This window comes from Lampetra fluviatilis, chromosome 56 (assembly GCF_964198595.1).
Source record: "Lampetra fluviatilis chromosome 56, kcLamFluv1.1, whole genome shotgun sequence".
NCBI lineage: Eukaryota > Metazoa > Chordata > Hyperoartia > Petromyzontiformes > Petromyzontidae > Lampetra > Lampetra fluviatilis.
This window is the reverse complement of record NC_136330.1, coordinates 440,144-461,872: the sequence shown is the minus strand read 5'-3', so window position 1 is coordinate 461,872 and position 21,729 is coordinate 440,144. Positions and strand designations below refer to the sequence as shown.

The following is a 21,729-nucleotide window of genomic DNA, read 5'->3' as shown; positions in this document are numbered from 1 at the left end:
TCCCACAAGCCACGACAAAGACGTCGCGTGGTGATTCTGGGAGTCGTCAAATCTCCCTGCCGGTGCAAAGGGGTACCGTTGTCTTTTTGGTAATTTTATTCTCTGAACACTTGTACCGACGCAGACACTGTACACACGTACACAAATAGACAACACAGTAATGCACCGCGCCCCAGGTCCACTCAGCAGCAGCAGCAGAGACGAGGGCAGCACTCGCATCCCCGGGGTCCCTCCCGAGGCGCCATTCACGAGCATCCAGCCAACTCGCTCCCCCCCCTCCTCCTTCTCCACGCTCTCTGCCCCCCCCCCCCCTCCTTCTCCTCCACGCTCTCTGCGCCCCCCCTCCATTGCACCCGATGCCCCATGGGGCCCTGTTTTTCAACGAATTGGGGGCACTACTGCAGGGTGGGGGAGTAGGGGGTGGCGTGGTGGGGGAGTAGGGGGGTGGGGTGGTGGGTACGCAAGAATTTGGTGGCATTTGCGGATCGGCACAGGAGGAGGGGAGGAATGAGAGGAAGACTGCGGAATTACGATGGAGGAGGTGGAGGAGGGATGAACAGACGGACAGGAAATGTATGGTGGTGACGAGAGGTGTAGCCAGGCCCGATGATGATGATGCTGATGAAGAGGAGGACGACAGACGGGGCTGCGTGTTGATGAGCGACGCGGCTCCGAGCCGCGATGGCTGACGGGCACGGGAAGACGCGCGCTGCTGCAAGAGGAGGGTTCTGGTTGTTGGGGAGAGGGGTCCGTTTCTGGGTCAGTGATCCACAGGATGTGTGGGCGCGCTGGCCGCGTGGGGGCGGGGGGGGGTGCGGCTCTGGGACGGTCGCCGAACAAAAGCGCCCGCGCTGAGATGCGGGGAGGAAGGGGGTGGGCGCGCAAATCTGTGGGTTCTGAATCACAATGGCCTGGCCGGAGCTGGTCGTGTGGGGGTTGTGTTAATGAGGGCGGTGGGGGGGGGGGCGCAGCAGCGTGCCTCGCCATGGCTGGGGCTGCGTGCCCGCGCAGGCGGCGTGAAAAGCTGCAAAGCTCACGGAATGTAAATAAATTAAAATTTCAGACGATGACGGCAACGCTGATATCAATACTAATACTATCCAGGACATTAACAATACCCACACTATTACACATGTATGTTTAACTTCTTTCGCGCCATACGTAGCCAACCGTGCTAATCGGAGGTACGATATTAATACCACCAACAAGTGCGCACGACGAATGAATATTCACGGGGCACAGCTACCAGCCTTGGGAGGCAGAATGACGGGGGCACAGAGAGTCTCCTGGACGTGAGGGCCGTCCCCCCTCCACCACCACTATCCAGGCCGAGAGCCGGCTTAGCTTGCGAGAATCGCCGGGGTCAGGCACTGTACGTTCCCCGTGCGATGTTGTTGGCCACAGGCTACACTGGCTACCACAGGAGGACACGCCGAAGGTGGCATCTGCTGCTGCGCGATTGTCCGGCTGGAAAGCGCCTGCCGTGAATTGGGAGGGATTTGGTCGGGGGCGTCCAGCAATGGAAATGTGCCTCCAATCAAGTGAGATGAGCTGCAATAACCAAGCAAATGAGATGAGCTGCAAGAACCAAGCAAGTGAGATGAGCTGCAAGAACCAAGCAAATGAGATGAGCTGTTAAGGGTATTGGGAATGTTCTCAAGGTCTATGCGCTGTTCTGCAAGGGCTGTTCTAGCTGCATAAATCAGCTGTGGAGATGATGTAGTTGGCTTGCCACTTGTATATATATATTGTGTTAGTGAATGTGCCAGTGCCGAGCCTTAAGGGGGGTCACTGTCCTTCGTTCTCTTGCGGCTGTGTTCACCAGCGAGGTGTTCACCCTGAGAGTGTGCTTGCTGGGCATTGCGCCATTTCGGTGTGCAGGAGAACGGCGGCATCCGACGATTGTGGCCGACTTCAGCAGCAGGTCACGATGCCAAACAGCGTCATCGGCGGCGGCGGCAGCAGCAGCAGCAGTAGAGAGGTGAATCGTCGCTGTGTCGGTTTTCTGTTGATGCTGGAAGCAGCTTCTTCCGCGAGGACGGTGAAGGCCCCGAGTGTGCCCAGGAGCAGCTACGGCCGGTTTGGACGCCGTGGCTCGTTCGGGAGATGTGAACTCCCTCGCCTGCTATACAGGAGGCCGTGGGTTCCATCCCGACCCTGACGCCTGCTGCTGCTGCTGTATATTTGGAGTTTGCGTCTCTTTGTCTCTCTCCCCGTGGTCGCTTGGATTTTTTCCCGGGTCCTCCGGTTTTACCTCCACATTCAGAACCGTGCGTTTAGAGTCCTTTGGCTGCTAAACATTTCCACACGATAAGCCACTTAGTTAAGCTGTCACTTGTGATGGCCAGGTCGCTTCCGAAAAAGATCTACATGGCTCAGTGGGCCTTACCTGGTAAAATAAAATAGTTTATAGTTGGGGTCAAGAGCGCGGGGGAGACTCTGATGGGCAGGACGCGTCACCGGGGCCGCTCTGTCCCCGCGCGCTGCTGCCTCGCTCGCGGTGCCTTCTCGTTTGTTTTGTTTGCCGAGTTTTTGTTTTGCGCCGTTGGCCAGAATAAAATGCCAAATCGTCGGACACAGGGGCAGAGCGGTGGCGTGCCGCGTTACGAACCCTGCGAGCCGAGTTCCATTCCCGGCCAAGGCTGGCGTCTGTGGCGAGCGACGCCTAAACTGGCCCTGCCACCCACTTCACAACCCCCCCCCCCCCCCCACTAACCGGCGAGGTGAAGTATGGTCAAATACCCCCCACTACCGACACGGTATAAGTGAGACTTCAACCAGCAGTAAATTGACAAAGGACCATAAATCATGTTTATCGTGATGATTTATTCGTGTTATGAATGTAACAATTTACTTTCATTACGTCTCAAGTTGAGAACTCACGTGACCAGGGTAAAGTCTCATTCGCAAGAGTGACCTGGCTCAACACAACAAGATAAACACAACAAGATCAACACAACAACAAGATGAACACAACAAGATAAACACAAGGTAAACACAACAAGATAAACACAACAAGATAACACAATAAAATAAACACAACAAGATAAACACAACAAGATAAACACAACAAGATAACACAATAAGATAAACACAACAAGATAAACAAGATCAATGACTAAAGACAACAAGATAAATACAAAATAAACAAGATCAATGACAAAACACAACAAGATAAACAAGATAAATGACAAAACACAAGAAGATAAACACAACAAGATAAACACGACAAGATAAACACAACAAGATCAACAAGATCAATGACAACAGACAACAAGCAAAACGCAACCGCATAGAATTCAGAGCAGAAACGACCAAACGTCTGAACATGAACAACCTACAGCACTCACGATGCGTGCATGTCTGTTGGACTTCTTTTGCACCATATGTAGCCAGCCGTGCTCATCGGATGCGAATGCTGTCAGTTATTAATACAATAAAGTTAACTTGTAAAGAGTCGAAGACTACTGGAGGGTGTGATGCAGGAAAGCCAGCGTGTTTATTGGGTGGCGTCATAGCTATTACGTCAGAATTTAATAACCTAACTGCGATGATTTAACTTTGACACCGGGGAGACGGCGCGATAAAGTAAGTTCGTGCGCAGCGCTCGGATGGATTGTTTACATCGCACGCTGGCGAGAGGTGGCGGCAGCAACGGCTGGGGAGGCCTTCATCATCCAGCAGTGGATCGACCACGGCTGATGAAATCGGTGATGATCGGTGACCCGTTGCGTCGTGAAGCCGGGGCTAGGACACGCGTGGGCTGCTACCGCTGCCGCCACCGACTCCGTGACGATGATTCCACCAGTATTGGGCAGGACACAAGATGTCAAAGCAGAGCAGCGATCATCGTGAAAGGCCGTCATGTTGCCAAGCGGCCGATGCGATTATCGCGAGCCTGGGATCGTGCAGAGCGCGTATCGCCCCAGCCACCCGTTGGCGAGGCACACAGCCCAATGTAAATGCGTCCCCTAAATTATTCACAGATTAAACGGCACGGCCTCTAGCATCAGATTTCTCTACACTGCCGGGGTGGTGGGGGGGGGCACCGGGGGGGGGGGGGGCTGCCGTGGGGGTGGGGGGCCATGGCGTGGAGGGGGTTGGTGCTGGTCAAGGGGGCGTGCGCGAGTGAGAGGGGCGGCCGGCCGCGTGATGGATGGCCGCCTAATCGGGTGAGAGGCCATTGTGGAGGGCACCGCGTTCACACGGCCCGGACGAGCGGACGGACGAGTGGAGGCGCCGCAGCGGAGGCCGGCCCCGTGTCACGCCAGCCCCAACTAAAACCCTGACCCACGCAGCACCCATAAATAAATAAATAAGCTTGCTTCAACCTCCGAGCGCCGTCCTCGCGACCGCGGCGACACACCAAGAGCAGCAGCAGCAGGTCACGGCGCATTCGTGCCGCCCGCGTGTCGTTGGGAGCAATGTCCGACGTTTCGCACCACGTGCCGGGAGATTCTTTGACGTCGGCCAGCCCACGTCAGACAGCAGGGCAAACCAATCAAGAGTCCAGAAATCGTAAAATTCCTTCCCAAAGAAGTGGAACGTCGGACATCGTGCCAAACGCGACGCGCAGTGTGACGTGCGCGTACTGCGCCATCATCGCTGACGGGTCTTGCCTAGAGCATCAGGAATCCCTGCGGGTTTGTTCACTGGGCCACGATCTACTGATGAACTTCCATAAAGTCGAAACCAGTCCAAAGTTTAATTGTGAAAACAAATTCCGCTGGAAGAGATTCAGGTCCAGAAATCTCAGAGACTGGGAAATAAAACGAGTACTACTTTGATAATTGTTTTTTACCCTTTTTATCTGGCAACAAAACTGACACCTTTTTTACGAAGAGTCATGTTTGCATAGACCACAATACCTGCAGTCATAATGCAAACAAAAACACAACTCTGATAATGTATGCACTGTCCTTGAAGTTGATTGGTCCACACCCGAGACAGCTTTTCTTAGAGCCTAGTCTCACATGGTGTTGGACCAGATGATGCCAAAAGGCGCCAACACCATGTGGAAAGCTGTCTCGGGTGTGGACCAATCAACTTCAAGGACAGTGCATACATTATCAGAGTTATGTTTTTTGTTTGCATTATGACTGCAGGTATTGTGGTCTACAAACATGACTCCTCGTAAAAAAGATGTCAGTTTTGTTGGCAGATAAAAAGGGTAAAAAACCAATTATCATATTTTTTACTGGCAAATGAGGTAGCAATGGAGTACCACTTTGTGACAAGTCTGGAGTGAAATCTCATGTAGACAAACTGGGCCCCACCATGGGAATGTGGAATTCCCATCGTGGGCTCAGAGACAGTTTGAGTCCATTGTTGACGGCAGGAGGGTAATTCTCGTCGCTGCTCACAACTCATTCTCCCCTCATTCTCCCTCTCATTCCCTCTGTGTCAATTCCTTCTTCATGGAGGGCATCTGTTTTACTGTCCCACACCGGATTAGGGGAGGCCTGGAATGGTTCCCCACACTTTGCCCACCGTGAATGATTTACCAAGAGGGGGTTATTCTATGCCCAGGGAGACACGGGGATTCCTCGATCAAATGCTGTTCAACCCTGGTGAACTGTGTGTGGCGCGTTTATTCCTGGTGCTGGTGAGCGGTGCGGTGAGTCTCGTGGCGAGTTGCGTAGGGGAGTGTTGCTCTCATCGTGAAGACAGAGGCGGTACACAGCGAGGATCGGCCAGGATCGGTGAGGATCGGTGAGGATCGGTGAGGATTGGTGAGGCTCGGGCCCGCTGCCCTCGCGAGGTCAATATTTGAAGGGGCGGACGGGGGGACACCCCACTCTTCCCGAACCCTCGCCAGGGGCAGGGCTTGGGCGCTGGCAGGGGGCATTGTAAAGAGAAGGGCATTAAAGTGTAAAGGGGCGTGGGGGGGGACAATGGGGGCGCCTTCGCGGAGCAAACTGCACTCCGGCCAGCGGCACCGCCCCTGGGGAGGAAACGAGAAGACGCTCTCCCGCTCGGTTATAACCACCGCCAACGCCACCACCACCAGCACCACCAGCACCACCACCAGCACCACCACCAGCACCACCACCAGCACCACCAGCACCACCACCAGCACCTTCAACACCACCTTCACCACCACCACCACCACCACCGCCACCACCACCATCACCACCAGCACCACCAGCACCACCACCAGCACCTTCAACACCACCTTCACCACCACCACCACCGCCACCACCACCATCACCACCAGCACCACCAGCACCACCATCACCACCACCTTCACCACCACCACCGTCACGACCGCCGCAGCCACCACCACCGCCACCACTACCACCACCGCAGCAGCAGCAGCGGCGGCGGCGCGAGACCCTGCGCTCGACACAGAGCGCCCGCACTTGTCTGTGTTGAACGCTCGCCGCTGCCCCCCCCCCACTCGCCCCGTGTGGTGCCTGCGTGTGTGTCTCCATGGGAGCCGTGGCGCATTAGTTAGCGTGCCACGCCACGAACCTGGTTCCCAGAGTTCGACTCCCGCTCGCAGCCAACATCGGTTACGAAAACATGAACCGGTCCTGGTCCTCCCCTAGGTCTACTCAGCTTGAATTGAGTGCCTGGTGCGGTGTGTAAACATGGGCAATTGGGGGAGATAAAGGCGGTTGGGTGTGGTGCTAGTCACCCACCCCCTCGCATACTATGCCCGCCTTAAATTTCGATTTAAAGCTTTCGTGACTGCAGGGATTCATCTTCTTGGTTCTTTCGCTAAAGTCACGTAGAAGGGAAATTATAAAACAATAAAAATAAAACACAATAAAATACAATTCTCACGACGTTTCGGCCACAACGCAAGCAGCCGTCCTCAGATAAAGAACAGGTCCGCCCGCCTTAATACGTGCTCGCTAGCATAACTTGCCCCAACAATCTGTTCAAGGCTATACAGGGGATCTTTGTCTACGTGTCTCTAAGTGAATGCTCATCACCAGGCTACTCCCTGATGCCTGTATATTTGGAGTGTGAATGTTCTCCCCGTGGTCACGTGGATTTTTTTGCAGATGCCTCCACATTTATAATCAACGCGCGTTTAAAGCTATAGATGTTCGCGAGACAAGCCACTTCGTTGCGCTGTCATTTGTGATGTCCAGGTCGCCTCTGAAAAAGAGCTGCGTAGCAGTTCAGTGGCCCTTACCCGGTAAAATAACAAAAAATAGTCTTAATTTTAGAACTTTCGTGACTGCAGGAATTATTATTTGGTTCTTTCGGTTAAGTCACGTCTAAAGATAAAATAATAAATTAAATTAAATAATAGAATACGACGTTTCGATTGCAACACAAGCAATCATCATCAGGTATAATGAAATAGCGACATAAAATCTAACCAGAAAACTATAGACAGACATATTAGCAGACAGATATCACCAAGACGACTTGTTTTCTCTGCCTGTGTCCTCTTTAGAATGTTCACACTTAAATTCTAACTTTGCAATCTTTGAAATACGTAATCAACCAGGCTATGCGTTAATTGTGTGTTGACCGACCCTCTGTGTTGTATTACATTACATTTCGATATTTTACTAGGTTATTTAATTTTAGTGTGTCCTCCTGATTTTCAGGCTTACTCGCCGTGCAGCACCACGTCTGTTGACCACTCATTGATATGCAAATTTTTTCTCTAACCCCCCTTCCTTCTCTCTGCCTCCGCCCCCCCCCTCTGTCTATTTAAGGCCACCCCACAGAGACGATCACCCCTCTCTGTTACCTGTGTTGCTCCCGCTATGTATCTTGATGATATCTGTCTGCTAATATGTCTGTCTATAGTTTTCTGGTTAGATTTTATGTCGCTATTTCATTATACCTGATGATGATTGCTTGTGTTGCAATCGAAACGTCGTATTCTATTATTTAATTTAATTTATTATTTTATCTTTAGACGTGACTTAACCGAAAGAACCAAATAACAAAAATAGTTTTAAATAGTTTACTCCCGAAGTCGTCCACGGGCTCAGCCGCCAGCCTCGAACTGAGCATCTCCACCGTACGGACGCACGGAATCATGTGGAGGAGGGTGGTGGAGGGTGGTGGAGGGTGGTGGATGTCCCTTGTCCCTCTGCTCGGGGGGGGGGCGGTGCGAGGAAAACATCAAAGGGCAGGGAGTGGCTCGCAACCAGAGACGGGAGGGGGCCTGGGAGCGTGGGGGAGAGGTGCGTGGTGGCTGGATATCCACACACGCGCGCTTCGTAGGTATTGTTATTATTCAGTATTTATTACAATCTTGATTTGAAGATTTCGTTACTGCAGGAATCCATGCTCTGTGGTTCTTTCGAAAGAACCAAAGAGTATGTATTTATTACAAGCTGGGGTTTCCAACTTTCAGAAATTACTCGAAGGCTTTCTCTGCAAGGGTGAATCGAATGTCATGATACGCTGCTGCCACTGGCGTAACAGTTGTTGCATTTAGACTTTGCGACCCCGAGGTCCGGCGCACAGACTGCCACCTTCCACGGGGAATCGTGGGGCAGGCAGAAGAGTCTCAGACGAACTGGCGACTATGATGATGATGATGGCTGCTGGGACAGTTTTGTCTCTTTCCTCATGTCCACTGTGCAGGAAGTATTCAATTAAGCGATTCAATTCATGTTACATTGTCACGGCTTCCGAGTCATCACAATTGATCGCATTCAGGTGCAGCCCCTGCAAGTCATCGCTCTCGGCACTGCTGGCGGAAGGGCCACCACAAAAGGGGGCTTTAGAGAGCACCTCTACAGGGTATTTGGCCTTCTCTTCCACGCAGGCAACTTATTAAAAGGTGTGAAGAGTACCCAAACTTCTCCCCACTACCTGCCGATCACTTAACCGTGACTTATAGATTCACACCGCTGGGTGGACAGCGGCTGCTGCGGGGGAGACTCGATCACCTTGCCCGCAATGCTTCCCCTGCCATGCGCCAGAAGACGGGGGGTCGAGCCGCGCCGCTGGCCGTGACACCGTCACGGGAGCAGCGGTAGCGGTAGCAGCGGCAGTGGCGGTAGCGGCAGCGGCCTCCCCCTGCGGTGCAGCACGACGGGGACACGCGCAGCGGACTTCGTGCGCTTCCGCCGCGCGGCACAGCAGACCGCAGCCCCCCCCCGCCCCCCGCTTGCAAATCTCAGCTCAGGCCGCAGCCTCAGAGCTCCCCCCCCCCTGCCTTGGGAGAAGGCCACGCGGAGAGCGCCATTGTCATTCGGAGTAAGCGGAGTGGGAGGGACGCAGTTGGGGAATGCGGGCCGCGGTGCTTGCTGGACGCGGCCCGAGGACTCTTTCAGTGTGAATGGCCGCAGGTGGCCGAGTTGAATCGCTGATTTGCAGAGTCCCTTATTTCATTATTTACTCGCTCGCTCTCGTGCTGCCTACCTCCATACGTGGCCACCTATTGTCCCGCGGGTGGAGGAGCTGCTGCTGCCATGGGATCGTGGAATCCCTCCCCCCCCTCCGCCCCAACGGTGTGGCCCGACCAGAGACGTGCCCTGCCCGACGCTCAGTGACATACGGCGGACGACGCCGGCGTGTGAGCGAGCGTTTGAATCGGCTGCCGTTTGTCACCGAGTGGTGGTGGTGGTGGTGACATGGTTGGTGCCTGGCTACTAAATCTGGCCGTGAGGATGGCTTTTCGACTTCACCGGTGAGCGAGCCCAAACAAGAACGGTCGGCGCATCGCTCAGCGGCGTGTCAGGTGGCGGAGGGTTCACAAAACAGCATGCATTTTTACGTTATCATTCCGTGGCCAAACCCGACAATCGATTACACAGCGGTCGCGATGCGAGTCGGTCTCACGTTGGTTCCGTGTCGACGTGCGGTCCTGACGGTGGCCGACTTGGCACCGCTCCATCTCCGAGCGCCGGCCGGACCGTTCGGCTCCCCCCCCCCCGGACGTGGCGTTCACCACCACGAGCATTGGGGTTATCACCTGCGAGCTACAAATAAACCCGGGACACACCATGGGAAGGAGGATTGTCTCAGGAGAGAGCTCCGTGTGAATGCACCGTTTTGAGTGATGTTGTTGATTGTTATTGTTATGATTATGCAAGACAAATCCAGAACTTGTAATGTCCACGGGGAGAGGGACAGATTCTCCAGGACAGCAGCATCTGCTCCTAAGAGGACGGTCCTGGGAAACCAGTGCATCTAATCACTCCACTCACTCACTCACTCACCAAATCGCTCCCTCATCCATGAATCCAGTCACTCACTCATCCACCGAACCACCCACCCACTCACCCACTCACCCACCCACCCACTCACCTACCTACTCACCCACCCACTCACCCACCCACCCACCCACTCACCCACCCGCTCACCCACCCGCTCACCCACCCACTCACCCACCCACCCACTCACCTACCCACCCACTCACCGACCCACCCACCCACTCACCCACCCACCCATTCACTCACCCACCCACCCACTCACTCACCCACCCACCCGCTCACCCACCCACCAAGACTTACAGATTTCCTAGAACAGCGGCTGCCTCCTCTCCAAGGAAGAACAATCCGCAGAAAATCCAGGCCAGGTGGCACCCCCCCCCCCCGCCAGCCAGCCAGCGCACCTGGGCCGCATGACGCCACACTCAGCCAAGGCCGCAATCTCCGGGCCCCCGCCGGCCAAGCGATGAGGCCCTCACCGAGGGGCCTCAGCAGCACGTGATCAATAACTCAATCTCGACACAGATTTCGCTGACGCTGGTTGTGGCGCGGGGGGGGGGCGACAGAGAAGCTGGCAGGTGGGAGAGTGGAGGGACGCCCACGTGGCTCGTGGGAGGAACAGCGGAGGATTGTGGGGGGTTCCACAGGGGGAGGGGGCCAGCGAGGGCAGGTGGGGGGCGTTGTGGGGGGCGTTGTGGGGGGCGAAGGGGACGTCCGTCCACCGTTCACGGCGCAGCCAGCGGTGGATCTGCACACCGCGACGAGTCGAACGGCGGCCGTGTGCGGTGGGGTACAACGTGGGTACTCCCAACTCTGTACGAACGTCTGACTAGCGTGAGGGAGGAGGCCAATAAAGCAATTGCAGTGCTGTGCTTCTACCTTTGATTCTTGCAGAAATACGGCTCCCAACCGGCTCCATCAGAAACGTCAGGGCCATCGAGAATGAAAGCCACGCAGCCGATCTGTGGAATGTCCCAGCGAGGCTGGCACTGCTGCCCCTCGCCATTCCGGCTTTTAACACAAAAACGTCATGCCCAAGATCCTTCCACATTTTTCTCTAATGACTCGAACGTGTTTGAGATACCTGACCCTGGACGTGACCCCCTCCCCCCTCCCCCCCCCGGAGTAAATTTGTTGTGACATTTCGAGTGACATTAGGGGACATTGTTGGCAGTTGGCGCATGAGCCCAGTTTGAAAACAACATTGTCGCCACTCTCATGGTCGCCACTTCCTCGTGTCGCAGGAGCCCAGCGGTGGCACATTGGTCGGTGGGCACTGCGCTCCGAGCCCCGGCGGCACGAGTTCAATTCCCTGGCTGCCATCGGCGGCGAAAGATAGCCGTCTCTCTCTCGCCCTGAGTATTTGGCTGATATAAACTTCCACGTGAAAAGCCACTTCGTTGAACTATTATTTGTGGCCAGGTCGCTTCCGAGAAAGAGCTACCTGCTGAAATAAAACATAGTATCGTTAAGTGAGGATTGTGGGTAGCGGGCGAGGAGAGTGAGGTGGCAGCGGCGGGTGCACGTGGTGTACCCCGAAGGGAATTGCTCGGAGCCGCGAATAACGAGGGAGCAGTGGGCGGCGGCATCGACGATGAGAATCTCCCCCTCTGTGTGCGACACAAGCGGCAGAGCTCAGCAGTGGCCATGCGCGGAGGGGTTTGCTGTCTTGGTGTGGGTGGGTGGTGCGGTGGTCAGTCCACTGCGCTACCAACCCGAATATCCCCGAGTTCGATTCCCGCTCACGACCACCAACACCATTGACGATTATCTGAACCAACCCTGGTCCTCCCCTCGGTGAACTCAGCATCAACTGAGTGCCTGGTGCATTGTGCTAATATCAGCACAGAGAAACAAAGGCGGTCAAGGCGTGGTGTTGGCCATCCACTCCCCTGGTGTGCCGTACACGCCTTCTTAGGCGCTCGCAAACTACACTTGCCCCAAAGGTCTGTTAGGGTTATACGGGAGATCTTTGTCTTTGTGATGTTGTGAGGCCTCTCAGCACATGCTTTGGCATGCGCATGGAGCACATTGCAATGTTAAAGAGATAATTTGCATTTCCTTTGAAAAGCACAGATGCGCCGGATGCCTGGATGTCAGTGTGGGTGTGGGAGTGCGGACAGGACTGCACTCTTTTGCGGAGCTTTTTAATCGTGAACTCCCTAAACTGATTCGCCCCAACATTGTTTTGTCATCATCATCATCAGCCATGGTCAATCCACTGCTGCATGAAGGCCTCGCCAAGTCACGCACGTTTAAAATGGGAATTAATCTGTCTCTAAACTTGTCCTGGTCATACGCGCACGTGCCACACTACTTGGGTGGAGTGGTGGCAGAGTGGTGAGCGCACGGCGCTATGAACCCGAGCCACCTCAGTTCGACTCCCCCTAACCACCAACGCGGTCAAATACAACTCGTGATCGACACAGCGTGGGGAGGCCTTCATCCAGCAGTGGATTGATGACAGAGGGCCTGCACGTTGTTGTCAGCAAACAGCGGAGCTATTAAAATACCAACACGTCACAAATTGGTCGATGCTGCATGTCTATGTTTTGCTTTAAATGGTTGAAACTCAACGTGGTGGGCAATACGATAACATGTAATGGTGTAACCCGGTAATTGACGACCGCAGCATCACAGTGTGTTACTCCCAGTTATTACACTCCTTCACTCAGTAATGCATCTACTCATTCACTCACCCACTCAATCGTTCACCCACCAACTCACTCGCTCATTCACCCACCTACTCAGTCATTCATTCACCCACCTACCTACTCATTTACCCTCCCACTTACTCATTCACCCACTCACTCATTCACTCACTCATTCGCCCACCCACTAACTCATTCACTCACCTACTCACTCACTCACCCATTCACCCACCCACACTATATTGGTTGAAACTGAATACTATAGCGCTATGATAAACCCTACCGAATAACTTTATCATTAAAACCACAGCATCGCTGTGTGTGTGTTACTCCAAGTTATTTGACAAATTGAAACATGTTTTGTTCGCTTGAAATTCAGATTTTTGGCTCCGCAATTGGCAGATCAAATTTAAAAACCGAAACAGAATTAACCAGGGTGAATGGCAGTGGAGAATTTGTCATCATCAGGTATGGGTGGTGATGGTGGTGGTGGTGGTGGTGAAACGGTCAAGGGAAGGAGTTGAACACAACGCTGGGGGCCCTGAAGCTTCATCTGGTACGGGAAGCAGGCTTCGTGTCAGGAATACCTGGTTATCACGTGGCTTGTAAAGCACACAGCTTCTTCGTCTTCTTGTTCTTGTTTACCTGAGATGGTTCATTTACCAAATAGAACAGCAGGTGACCGACGAAAATGACATAAGAGTTACGTCCAATGAAAATAACACGAAATTACGTGGAAAATGTGTGAAATGTGATAGTTGTGAGCCAGAGAAAGGTGATTTGTTAAACGGGGTTGGGAACCCAAAGGGAGCTGGAGGGGAGAGTTTAATCTGCTCCGGTGAACCGGGTCACCCACGTGACAACAGCTATCACTGCGATGGAGCAAACAGAGCAAAGACAACCCAAGAGACTCGGCGTAGTAAACAACATCAAATAGAAGTCAGAGCAAAGACAACAACGTGACAAGAGGAACAGCGCGCAAACGCGAGTCTATTACAGGCGATACATTTCCTGAAACGTTGAAAGTTGCCGTTCATAGTGCGATCACGTCACAGTTGCATGTGTGTGTCCGTGTGTGTATCTGTGTGTGAGTGTGTCCGTGCGTGTGTGTCCGTGCATGTGTGTGTCTGTGTCTTTGCCAGTGTGTCTGCCAGTGTGTGTGTACGTGCTAGTGTGAGTGCTGGTGCGTGTGTGAGTGCCAGTGTGGGTCTGTGCGTGTGCACCAGTGTGGGCGTGTGTGTGTACGTGCTCGCATGTGTGTGTGGGTGTGTGCACGTGCATGTGCGTTGAAGAAGGCGTTAGGAGTCTTTAATTTTTGAACAATAAAGGCACCATCTGGCCAGCCATTCTTCAGGCTGCACAACTTTTGTATGGGTGACTGCGTGTGTGCGTGTGTGCGCGTGTGGATAGTGGTGGCGCTGTCGGTCACGCACTTCGCTACGGACCCAGCAAACTTAATTCGATTCCCAGCCACGGCTAACTACGGTGGCAAGCGACATCAGAAGCGGTCCCGGGCCTCCCCTAGATAAACTCAGCCGTAAATGAGTGGCACCTGTGTGCGCACCTCGCTACGAACCCACGTAACCCGGGTTTGATTCTCACCCAGGGGCCAACATTTGTGGGTGGTGAATGTCTGAACCGGTCACGGGCCCTTTCCCCTAGGTCGACTCAGCCTTAAATTAGTACCTGGTGGGATGATGTGCACACCGCCCCCTTGTGTCGTGCCAACCTTAATAGGTGCTGGCTAACATCACTTGGCACTAGAGTATGCAGGGATTCATATGGGATGCGTCTTGTGAATGGGAGTACCCGTAAGCCAGCATGCGTGGTGTGTGTGCGTGGTGTGTGTGCGTGGCGTGTGTGCGTGGCGTGTGTGCGTGGGGTGTGTGCGTGGTGTGCGTGCGTGGTGTGCGTGCGTGGTGTGCGTGCGTGGTGTGCGTGCGTGGTGTGCGTGCGTGCGTGGTGTGCGTGCGTGGTGTGCGTGCGTGGTGTGCGTGCGTGGTATGTGTGCGTGGTGCCTATGATAATGGTTATTCGTGTGTATATCGTGAATGTAATTATTTTTTTTTTATCAAGTTTCAAGTTGTTTCTGTTGAGCCAGGTGAGAACTCACGTGGCCAGGTTAGTTTCACTCGCAAGAGTGACCTTAGGTCACCAAAATTACAATTACAAGAACATGAAAACAAAGTACCGCAATGGAGTAAAAGACAATCAAGGGCAAAAACAATCGAATCGAAATCAGGGCAGAGACAATCAAAGAAAAACCAAAGAGATAAACACACAGGCACACACACTTGAAGACAGACGCACGTAAAAAATCTGCATCATCATCTTCATCACCGGCCGTGATGTCGGTGCGATGCCCGATAGAGGAGGAGGAGGAATTCTCCAACCCTCCCGCACAGACAGAGCGCTCCGTCTCCGTGCCGCGCGTCCCCCCCCCCCCTGCCCTCCTCCCCGTGCCTTCACCCTCATCCTCCTCTCCCTCCTCCTCCTCCTCTCCCTCCTTCCAGCACCGCTTAATCGCGCCCTCCCCACGCCGTGTGCGTGTGTGGTCCACAAACAGGGGGGAGGGGGGGGGCACTGACGTTCCAACCCCCCCCCCAACTCACTCACTCACACAGCCCCCACCCCCTCCTCCTGCCGCTCCACCATCATCCACAGTGAGTGGCTGAACACCCGCACAGCTCCCCCCCAACCACCACCACCCCATCATCATCCCGACACCACCACGAAGGGCCCAGTGCCTGCACCTGCGCATGGCGGGAGCCTTTACATGGGCACTCAAGCCTGTGATCGGCTTTGTGTCGCCCATCCGCCCCCAATACTATGCACAGCCCCCACCCCCCAGCCCCCACCCCCCCCCCCGCGTGCTTTTTGGGAGAGCACCAACACCCACCCCGCGCAGAGCAAACACAGCGGCAGCACCGCGCCCTCTCCCGCCAGCAGCACCAACCCCACTCACTCACTCACGTACACACGCACACACTTCTACATACACACTCAACATACATACACACTCACACACACATACACACTTCTACATACACACTTACGCACACATACACACTCACACACACATACACACTTCTACATACACACATACTCACACACTCACTCACTCACATACACACACTTATACATACACACTCAACATACATACACACTCACACACACATACACACTTCTACATACACACTCACGCACACATACACACTCACACACACATACACACTTCTACATACACACATACTCACACACTCACTCACTCACATACACACACTTCTACATACACACTCAACATACATACACACTCACACACACATACACACACACTGACTCACTCACTCACATACACACACACACTTCTACATACACACTTCTACATACACACTCACATACACACACATACATACACACTCAACATACATACATACTCACACACTCACTCACTCACATACACACTTCTACATACACACTTCTACATACTCACACACTCACTCGCTCACATACACACTCACATACACACGCCCTTCTACATACACACACACACTTCTACATACACACTCAACATACATACACACATACATACACACACACACTTCTACATACACACACTTCAATATACACACACTTCTACATACACACTCAACATACATACACACTCACACACACATACACACTTCTACATACACACACACTCACACACTCACTCACTCACACACATACACACACACACTTCTACATACACACTCAACATACATACTCACACACACTCACACACACATACACACTTCTACATTCACAATACTCACACACTCACTCACACACATACACACACTTCTACATACACACTCAACATACATACTCATACTCACACACACATACACACATACACACTTCTACATACACACTTAACATACATACACACTCACACACTCACTCACACACATACACACACACTTCTACATACACACTCAACATACATACTCACACACACACATACACACTTCTACATACACACTTAACATACATACATACACACTCACTCACTCACATACACACATACACACGTCTACATACACACTCAACATACATACCTACTCACACACTCACTCACACACATACACATATACACTTCTACATACACACTCAACATACACACATACTCACACACTCACACATACACACACTCACATACACTCACATACTCACTCACATACACACACACTTCTACATATACACTCAACATACACCCCCACTCACACACTCACTCACACATAAACACACAGTTATACAAACACACATACTCACACACTCACTCACTCACATACACACACACTTCTACATATACACTCATATACATACTCACACACTCACACATACACACTCACATACACACAACACACTTCTACATATACACTCAACATACATACATACTCACACATACATACACACATACACACACATAATATATATACTCACACTCATACATAATCACACACTCACACGTACACAAAAGACAAAGATCCCCCGTACAACCTTAACAGACTGTTGGGCTAAGTGCTGTTAGCGAGCACCTATGGAAGGCCGGAACGGCACACGAGGGGGTTGGTGGTAGCACCAGGGCCCGACCGCCTTTGTCTCCCCATTGGTGATTCGCGTGCTCATTTAAGTCCATCTCATGGGAAGCAGCGGGGTACGTCCAGAGAGACACTTGTTACGGATGTTGGTCATGAGCGAGAATCGAACTCGGGTTTGGCCTCTTTCGGAGCGCAGTGCGCTGACCGCGTGGGCACACGGGGGGGGGGGGCGCCCTGAGACCCCCTCGTACTGCGCCCCCCGCCACCACGGCCCCCCCACCCCAGTTCTCACGCAGATTCACCTCGACTCGCTCAGTCAGCACGCGCACCGTGCCGCCCCGGTGTGGCCATGGGTCACCACGCCGGACTCGCATCCCGGGGTCCGGCCGGTTCGAGACGACCTCCCGGCGCGGCAGTGGCAACAACGGTGCCGGGTTCCTCACATCACCCCCACCGCCCCTGCCCCACCCGGCAATGCCAATGGCTCTGCCACAGTCGATTGTTGTTGTTGTTGTTGTGATTTCGCTTGTTGAGCCAGGGCAGTCGCGCCTATTCTCGCGACTCTTGTTTAGGAGGGTCTTGCCAAGTCGCTCGTGGTAGGCAAGGCGATGGTTGCTGTGTTGTGGAATCCCAACTGACTTAGGAGCGGTGTCATTTTTTTACTTTGACAAACTTGGACCGTAACGCCAGCACGCAATGGCCTCTTCGTGCGAATGGCGTCACGCAATTTTTTTTTTACGTCCGCTGTGAAGCGTTGCCACGGTTAATACCACACAAGCAAAAGTATTAATCAGGGCAGCCGCCGGATTCGAACCATGAACGCGCTCCCAGTGGGCCACGTCGGCACCCAAGATATCCGGCCAAAGTGGAAGAATAGGCCAGATACCCTCTCGAGCTGCTCTCTAGAGCCCCCCTTTAGCGGAGGCCCTTCCAGCAGCAGCGGCGTGAGCGAGCACTTGCAGGGCTGTGCCTTTAACTCTTACGAAGAGCGGGGACGCGCACAGGGTGAATGTGAGACCGGCAGCGGGAGCGGCGTGGGAGCGTTAGACGGAACCAACAACAACGCGCTCTCTCAGTTACCGCCACAGCCCCGACTCTCACTCAGCTATTTCTATCGATTGTCAACTCACAACAGAATGCACAAAGGTAACCTATACGAGATATTTCAATAACTTATGATTCCTCCACTCTCCTGGCTCTACGACTCCCACTCCACGTCGGACTGCTTGGTTCAAAAGCTGGAAAACTGTCGCAGCGATGGATATCAATAACACACGATGTTTAACGCCTGGCATGGACACGAATGGCCTTGGTGTCAGTGTTATTCGGATGTGGCAACAACATCGCTCGTGACCGAGGCTTGTCGAGTACCAGAGAGTGCGAAAGAACCATCAGTTGTTGTTGTTGTTGTTGGGGCAACAATCACCGGAGCACCGCTCCTCGTCACCGCGCTGCGGCTGGATCGCTGAAGCTGGAGCCGGCGACCCGAGTTCAATTCCCAGCCACGGTCAACAAAAACAACATGCGTGGCGAGCGATATCCGAAACAGTTAAGGGTTCCCCTTGATCACGAACCAATCCGCGCTGACCAGAGTGGTAAAGTATGGTCGAACAACCCCCGTGACCGGCATGGCACGGAGATGCATTCATCCAGCAGTGGCTTCACAAAGGACGTTACATTCTATTTGCTGTCAGCCGTGTCATACAACTACACACGGTTGTATATTGATACAACTCTGTGTGAATTGGACCTTCACAAAACAACTTAAATCTAAATCTCAGTGAATCTTTACTGAGATAAATAAATAAGCAGAAGTACATTTATCCACATAATAATAACAATGCCACATATTTATTGTTGACCAGATTTTGTTCGAGCTGGAAACATCTCTGGAGCGGATTCGACAATCTGTGTCTCACCAGCAGGATCAAGGCCGATTAAACCGACGCCGTTGCTGTCAGACGCTATGAACAGGAGGCGACCGGGTCGGCTTTGACCGTGGTAGCACACGCAGCGCCGGGGCAAGCTGCTGCTGCTGCTGCAGCAGCAGCAGCAGCAGCAACAGCAGCAGCAGCAGCAGCAGCTTCGTCCAACTACTCGCTGTGCACAATCACACGCCGGCGACGTTTCAGGCAATGGCCCTCGTGAACGGCGCATTAAACGTCGCCAATTAACATACTATATTTTGTGTACGGGCGGTGTGATTGTGGGATGATGCTAAAGTTTTCACTTATGCATCATCCCACAATCAAAAGTGTTCACTTTTGCATCAACAACAACAACAACCGCCGTTCAACACTAAGCGGCGGTGACGTCACCACGGTGCTTGTGCCATGCTAGGTGCAAAGACGACAACGACGGAGATCCCCCGTATAGTCTGCAACAAACTGTTGGGGCAAGTGCTGTTAGCGAGCACCTATTAAGGCGGGCACGGCACACGAGGGAGTGGGTGGCCAGCACCACGCCTGGCCGCCTTAGTCTCCCGAGTTGCGATGTATATACACCATACCAGGTATTCATTTGAGGCTGAGTCGACCTAGGGGAGGCCCACCAGGACCGTTTCAGATAATCGTCACTGGTGTTGGTGGCTGTGCGCAGGAATCGAACTCGGGTCACCGGGTGAGTAGCGCAGCGCGCTAACCGCTGTGTCACCACTCCCCACGCACGCATGCACGCACGCATGTCCTTTGCTTTAATTTTTGCGATTATCGTTTTACGTTTGGGGGACGTTGGCATTTGTTTGCTTGCCGGACCACCGCCACTACCGTCACTGCTGCTGCCACTGCTGCTGCCCCAGTCTGCATCGTCCGACAAATACTGACACACGGACACGCATGCACACGCATGCACACCACACACACACGCGCACTAACCAGCACACACTCAAACACTCACACACGCACCACACTCACGCGTACCACACGCACACTCTCACGCACTCACACACGCGCGGGCGCAAGCACAGCGCTGACACCAGCCGTATGCCTCTGAAAAGATTAGCTGTTGTCATGGAAATGCCTAATCCGCTTTAACTTGTGGCTTCGCAAATGAGCGAGCCATGCAGAAAGTTTCCTAATCAGCAAAGAGAAGAGGGGAGCTGAGCGAACGCGCGAGCAAAATATATTTTTTTCTAAACCCGCACGAGAAATCGTGAATAATCGGCAAAATACTTAATTGGTTGAAAAGAGGGGACAGTGGCCGGGGAGCGGGGGCGGCGGTGGTGGGTGGGCGAGCGAGCGCGGCACCAGCCAGCGGCACAAGTCGACTTTCTCCCTCTCGCTCGCTCCGTCTCCGTTCCCATCGCTTCCCTCCTCCTCCTGCTCCGCCTCCTCCTCCTCGCCCCCCCCCCCCCGCACGGAGATCTGCTAGCACCTGTTTGTGTGGTCGATTGACCTGGGCGAGGGAAAGCGCGTGTAACTGAACGCACGCTTCATCGCGACTGCTTTAAGTCACCTGTGATTACACACGGGGTGCGCGCGTGTGTGTGCGTGTGTGCGCGCCTGAAGTTCGTACACTTTATTTAATTCCTCCCTTCGCACGCAGCTTGAAAGGGTTCCGCGGGACACCTTGTGTTACGCGTGCTCAATACCGTCGGCCCATTCCCAGGGGAGGCCCCTCTGTTGGAGCGGCCGCGCCGCTCGCCACCCATCAATTAGCCCCCAATTGTTGTAGCACGGCAGCGCATACCTGCGAAGCCGACGTCAAGAGACGGCAGGTAATGCCAACGCCACCTGCGCGCACCTGCGCTGCGCGTGCTCGCCCTCCTCCCCAGCCCGGCCACCCGGGGCTGATTCGCGCTTCGCGGCCAAAAGTCGGTGGGCGAACGTCTCAACCGGTCCCAAACCCTCTCCCCTGGGTCTACTCAGCCTTCAAAGTGTCACCCGCTACAACGGTGTGCGAACATCAGCACCGGGGAGGCAAGCGGCTGGGCGTCGTGGCAGCCGCACCACTCCCTCGCGTGTGCCGTTTTCGCATTGACAGGTGCTCGCTAACAGCACTTGCCCCATTGGTCTGTGAAGGCTACCGGGGGAATCTTTGCCTCGTTGTCACTTCACGGTGGTTCTTGCCAACAGTGCCCCGAGTATCCTCCCCCTATGGTGGCGGCGACGGTGCTGAGTGAGGGGTGGGGCGCCCCGATATATCCGAGCCCGTCACCAAACCCCGCGCGTGCTTGCAGGGCTGCGCCTTTACCTCGTACGAAGAGCAGAGAGAGATGCGCACCGGGCGAATGTGAGACCGGCAGCGGGAGCGGCGCGGGGCCGTGTGAGAAGCGTTAAATAACTCACTCAGCTACAGCTACTCATCTACTCAGTTATTCAGCACCAGCTACAGCTACTCAGCTACTCAGCTCCAGCT

General features: G+C 53.7%; 1 long non-coding RNA gene across 1 annotated transcript in view; it reads left to right on the top strand.

Moving 5' to 3' along the window:
- Positions 1-27: 27 nt before the first annotated feature.
- LOC144950187 (uncharacterized) overlaps positions 28-21,729 on the top strand; it is a 55,229-nt gene continuing 33,527 nt past the window's right edge. The window contains exons 1-2 of the long non-coding RNA XR_013640353.1: positions 28-89; positions 1,882-1,981. This is a non-coding gene — a long non-coding RNA (uncharacterized LOC144950187). The remainder of the gene's footprint in view (positions 90-1,881; positions 1,982-21,729) is intronic.